Source organism: Capra hircus, chromosome 2 (assembly GCF_001704415.2).
Source record: "Capra hircus breed San Clemente chromosome 2, ASM170441v1, whole genome shotgun sequence".
NCBI classification, from domain to species: domain Eukaryota; kingdom Metazoa; phylum Chordata; class Mammalia; order Artiodactyla; family Bovidae; genus Capra; species Capra hircus.
The window spans coordinates 19884141-19889723 of record NC_030809.1 but is presented as its reverse complement, the minus strand read 5'-3'; positions in this window follow the sequence as shown (position 1 = coordinate 19889723).

Genomic DNA, 5583 nt, shown 5'->3' with positions numbered 1-5583 from the left:
TGGGCGGGGCCGGGGCTGGGCTGGGGCGGGGCCATGGGCGGGGTGGAGCCGGAGCCGGAGCCGCCCTACTAGGAGTCGGAAGCCCCGCCCCAACGTTTTGCAAGTGCTCTTCACAAGCTTCCAGAATCTTTAAACTGGAGGCGGGAATGCGCGGTGTGTGGGCAGACAACTCTATATGCAGAAAGACCAACTGAAAGTAGTGTATCCATACCCGGTTGATACCCAGTGTGACAGCGCAAGAGACACTGGGAACAGTACCAATCATCTGCTTATAAATATGACATTTCGTGTAAATTTACAAGGAGATCAAGCTAGTCAATCTGGAAGGAAATCAACCCTGAATAGTCAATGGGAGGACTGATGCTGATTGGCCACCTGACGTGAAGAGCCAACTCATTGGAAAAGACCCTCATGCTAGGAAAGATTGAAGGCAAAGGAGAAGAGGGTAACAGAGGATGAGATGGTTAGATAGCATCATCCACTCAATGGACATGAATTTGAGCAAACTCTGGGAGATAGTGAAATACAGGGAAGCCTGGCGTGCTGCAGTTCATGGGGTCTCAAAGAGTCAGACACCACTGAACAACATCATAAATCCATTTATTCTGGAAGCTTTTGAGAGAGATTCAGCCGTGATCCGATTTTGCAAATAAGATGATCGAGGAAATAAGACTGTTAAATATAGAAGCCTAGATTTTTGTCAGGTTACCTTTGTCAGGTTATGTTCATAATCACTGGTTCTGTTTCTGCCTTTTAATTGGAGGATAATTGCTTTGTATGGATGAGAGAGTTGGACTATAAAGAAAGCTGAGCACCAAAGAATTGATGCTTTTGAACTGTGGTGTTGGAGAAGACTCTTGAGAGTCCCTTGGACAGCAAGGAGATCCAACCAGTCCATCCTAAAGGAAATCAATCCTGAATATTCATTGGAAGGACTGATTCTGAAGCTGAAATTCCAATACTTCGGCCACCTGATGTGAAGAGCTGACTCATTTGAAAACACTCTGATGCTGGGAAATATTGAAGATGGGAGGAGAAGGGGACGACAGAGGATGAGATGGCTGGATGGCATCACCAACTCAATGGACATGAGTTTGAGTGAACTCTGGGAGTTGGTGATGGACAGGGAGGCCTGGCGTGCCGCAGTCCATGGGGTCGCAGAGAGTCAGACATCACTGAGCAACTGAACTGAACTGAACTGCCATACAGTAGCCATAAGTATACATATGCCCCCTCTCTCTTGAGTCTTGATTTTGTTTTTAAAGGTGGTGGGTGTAGTGGTTTTCTGGTGCTTTGAGAATTTTCTAAAACAAATAGCTCACTTAGTAAATACTGTTTATGAAGCATAGTGTGAGTAGTGTATAGTGTGAAAGTTACTCAGTCATATCTGACTCTTTGCAATCCCATGGACAATACAGACCGTGGAATCCTCCAGGCCAGATTACTAGAGTAGGTAGCCTTTCCCTTCTCTAGGGGATCTTCCCAACCCAGGAATCAAACTCAGGTCTCCTGCATTGCAGGTTGATTCTTTATCAACTAAGCTATCAGGGAAGCCCAGATTTTTTTAAAAAGCATTATGAAATTCTCATTGGTAAATGGATTTTTAAAAACTTATTGTCTGTATCTGTTGTTGGAAACAGAAAACTCTCCCCGAAGATGAACATTGCTTGATCCTGAAGGCTGGAAGTGAAAACAACATTGATTAAAGGTCTCCCCAGGTGTCTTGGGTCACTGTCCTATAGGTTTGGGTTTTCTATTCTCATCCTTCTATGATTTTTTTTTTTTTTTGCCAGCAAATGCATTTTATTCTCATTTTAATGAGATAGATTTTCAACAGCTGCCACTTTGTTCTATGATTTTTTAAAGAAGTCTGCCTATAAGTTAGCAAGATGCTTCTAGGAAGTGGCAAAGAATAAATTGTAGGGCACTCCCAGGGAAAGCTGAAGTTTTCTTAGAGGTGAGGGTGTTATGTTTTCCTCTAAATGATTTCCTGAGAGACCACTCTGCTTTGGACCCTGAGAAGTTTACTGCTGCATTCCTCGGATAGCCCTTAGCCATAGTCTAAGTCAGAGAGAGATGACAAGGAATCCATTTGTTCCCAGTAACGTGAACAAATTTGCTGAGGAGATGACGTGGGGATTCTGGTGATGGGAGGGATGTGGAGGAGGGCATAGATGACAAGGGATCAGCCATACATTAACAGTTGTTTTCTTGGGTGATGGTTCTTAGGCGTTTCTTGTACTATTCTCCGCCTTTGTGTATGCTTGACATTTTCCATGATGAAACACTTTTTGAAAAATCATCTCTTCCTTACAAAGCTATTTATTGAGTACATACAACTATGGTGTTGGAGAAGACTCTTGAGAGTCCCTTGGACTGCAAGGATATCCAACCAGTCCATTCTAAAGGAGATCAGTCCTGGGTGTTCTTTGGAAGGAATGATGCTAAAGCTGAAACTCCAGTACTTTGGCCACCTCATGCGAAGAGTTGGCTCATTGGAAAAGACTGATGCTGGGAGGGATTGGGGGCAGGAGAAGAAGGGGATGACAGAGGATGGGATGGCTGGATGGCATCACTGACTCGATGGACGTAAGTTTTAGTGAACTCCAGGAGTTGGTGATGGACAGGGAGGCCTGGCGTGCTGCAATTCATGGGGTCGCAAAGAGTCGGACATGACTGAGCAAATGAACTGAATTGGACTGATGTACCAGGGACTATCCTAGGTGCCAGAAATAGGTCAGTGAACAAAAGAGTGAGAATCTTTGCTTTGTACATTCTTGTTGGGTGTTGGGTGAGGCAGAAGGACAAATTTATGGGTTGTATGGTATGTTAGGAAGTGTTGAGTACCATGGGAAAGAAAAAATAGTAGAGGCCAGATGAGGGTGTGGAACGATGGAGAAGATGAAGGCTTGAGCCTTGGGTACCAATGTTGGGAATGGAGCTGCAGAGGAGGCTGAAGAGGAAGCAGAAAGGAAAAAGGAGGAGGGGTTGTTATTAGGCACAAGGAACTGGTCAGATGCGAGGCTGGGTGAAAAGCCTTGTGAAAAGTATCAACTATTTCCGTGATTGGCTTATCCAGGAAATGAATTGAGTGTCTCTTACATAGGTACTCTGCACAGTGGCTGCAGTTATGTACCCCCAAAATCTATTTGAATTGCCGATTAGGATCCATCCTAGAGAAAAGTGACCAAACAAAGAAAACTGAAATAGAAAGCTATATTGTAATTGACTCTCCTTTTTCTTCTGAGATGTCTACTCCTTGAGGGCAAAGGATTGTTTAGTCTCAGACCTCTAGTACTTAGCTAAATATCTAGCCTAATACAGCCCATGCTTGCTGAATGAATGAGTGAGTAAGAAACACATGGAACGAGGGAGTGAAGCTCTGACCTGTGAAGACTGGTGCAGTCAACTCTTAGAGCTAAAACTCAGTTGCAGACACAGATGTCACAACAGCATCTGTAGGAGAGCCTAGGAACTTCCCTTAACAATATTGACAACCAAAGGTTGAGGACTTCCCCCAAATTCCTATCTTTATTATAAAACCAGATATAGGATAATAGAGGGCTAATCATCCATTAACTGAAACTTATTCCGATCTTTGAGTATCACCTTTTGTCTTTTGTGCTCTTGGATCACCCATGGGCAGGTATCCCACTCATAGAACAGAAAGAGACATTAGAAGAAAGAAAGATCACTTTTAATTAAGAAAGAGTTCCTTTTTTTCTTTTTTAACAATACAGAAACAGGGGAAAAGTTAGTAAATGGACAATAGAAAAGAATAAAAAGTCCATCAAATCTAATGTTTTCTAAAAAAATGAATTATTACCTATCATTATTTTATTTTGTTGTATGTATAATATAAATAGATTTTAGACATGAGTGGCTGTGTTCCCAAGCACTAATGTTGAGAACATATAGTCGTCTTTCATCTTTTTTTTTTTCCCAAGTGGAGACAAAAATACAAAGGTGACAGAGAATAGATACCTCTGTATGCTGAGTTCTGAAGATACAGGGAGAAGAAATTAATGTCATCATGATACCACACTAACGGGAAAGAACAAGCCCTGAAACCTCAGAGTAAAGGGGCAGAACCATCAGTTACAAGGCAGCCAGGTACCTAGGACAGGAGGAAGTGGGCAGGAGGGATGGAGGGAAAAAGAAAAGTCAAAGTATTAGTCACTCACTCGTGTCCGACTCTTTGTGACCCAACTCCATGGACTGTAGCCCGCCAGGCTCCTCTGTCCATGGCATTCTCCAGGCAAGAATACTGGAGTGGGTTGCCATTCCTTTCTCCAGGGGATCTTCCTGACCCAGAGATTGAACCTGGGTCTGTTGCATTGCAGGCAGATTCTTCACCATCAGAGCGACCAAGGAAGTCCGAGGAGAAGTCTTACCAAACGTTGTGAGCTGTGCTCCCAACATCTCTTACCCTGGGAGGCAGAGCCCACCAGCCGCTCAGTGGCAGCACTGCTTCTGGTAGCACCTCTTCTGCTGGCAACAGCGCTTCCCACCGCCGCAGCCACAGTGGTAGCTGCAGGTGCGGCGGTGGCAGCAGACCACGGGGACGCTGCAGCAGCCCCCACAGCAGCCGCTGCAGCAGGGGCAGCAGCTGCTGCAGCAGCCCACCCGGTAGCATCTGCAGCTGTTGCAGCTGCTGCAGCCACTGCCACAGCCACCGCCGCAGCCACCACCACAGCCACCGCCACAGCCACCACCGCAGCCACCACCGCAGCCACCACCGCAGCCACCACAACTTCCACAACCACAGCAGCCCATGGTGTCAGTAGAGAGGACTCAGGAGAGGTGAAGAGGGAGACTCAGGAAGGGAGGGAGGTCGGATGCCCTTTGTCTCAGGGGCCCTGCCTTAAATACCATCTTCAGGGCTTAACTCAGAGCAAGTGACCACTTCCTTTGTTATGGTTTCCACCAGCTTCCTCCGGAGAGGAAGGAAGGCTATTTCCCAAGGCTAATACCCCAAGGCTATTTCCTCGTGAAACATCGCTGACCTCATCCAACTGCTTATTTTAGCATTGACTTCTTCCTCAGGTTATGCTTCTAATAAAACAGCCTGCTTCTAAAATGGTAAATTTCGTTTTCGTCTAGCAGTTTTTAAGTGCAAGTCCAACCCTTCTGTGAGTTTCATTTGATGAAAACTTACCTGTTTTCTGGGCATTGGGATCACTCGCTCAGCATCCAGTGAAGTCCTTTCCCTCAGTTTCAGAGGGAAATCCTCCTGTTTGCAGATATTCTTTGCTGAACCCCAGACAAAGTGGAATTCCACGTGTAGAAGCAAAGCACCCTAGGTTGCCTCTCCTCGCAGGTCATAAGGCTCTGAAGCTAAAAAGTCAAAGAATTTTCTCATTTATTTGCTGATTCACTTTTGTCCGTACTTTGAGAGTACGTGAACTATGGGCAAGCTGCTTGGCAAGGGGATGGCTCTGGGTAGGAAGTTTTGTGATGATGGATTTCAAAATGAATGTCCCATGCTGGTGTATCTCCGTCTTTTTTCTCCAATACTCAGGGTAAGGGCCAGAGAAGCCAAGAACCCCAACCACCAACTGAATTCATGTCCCCTAGAAAACC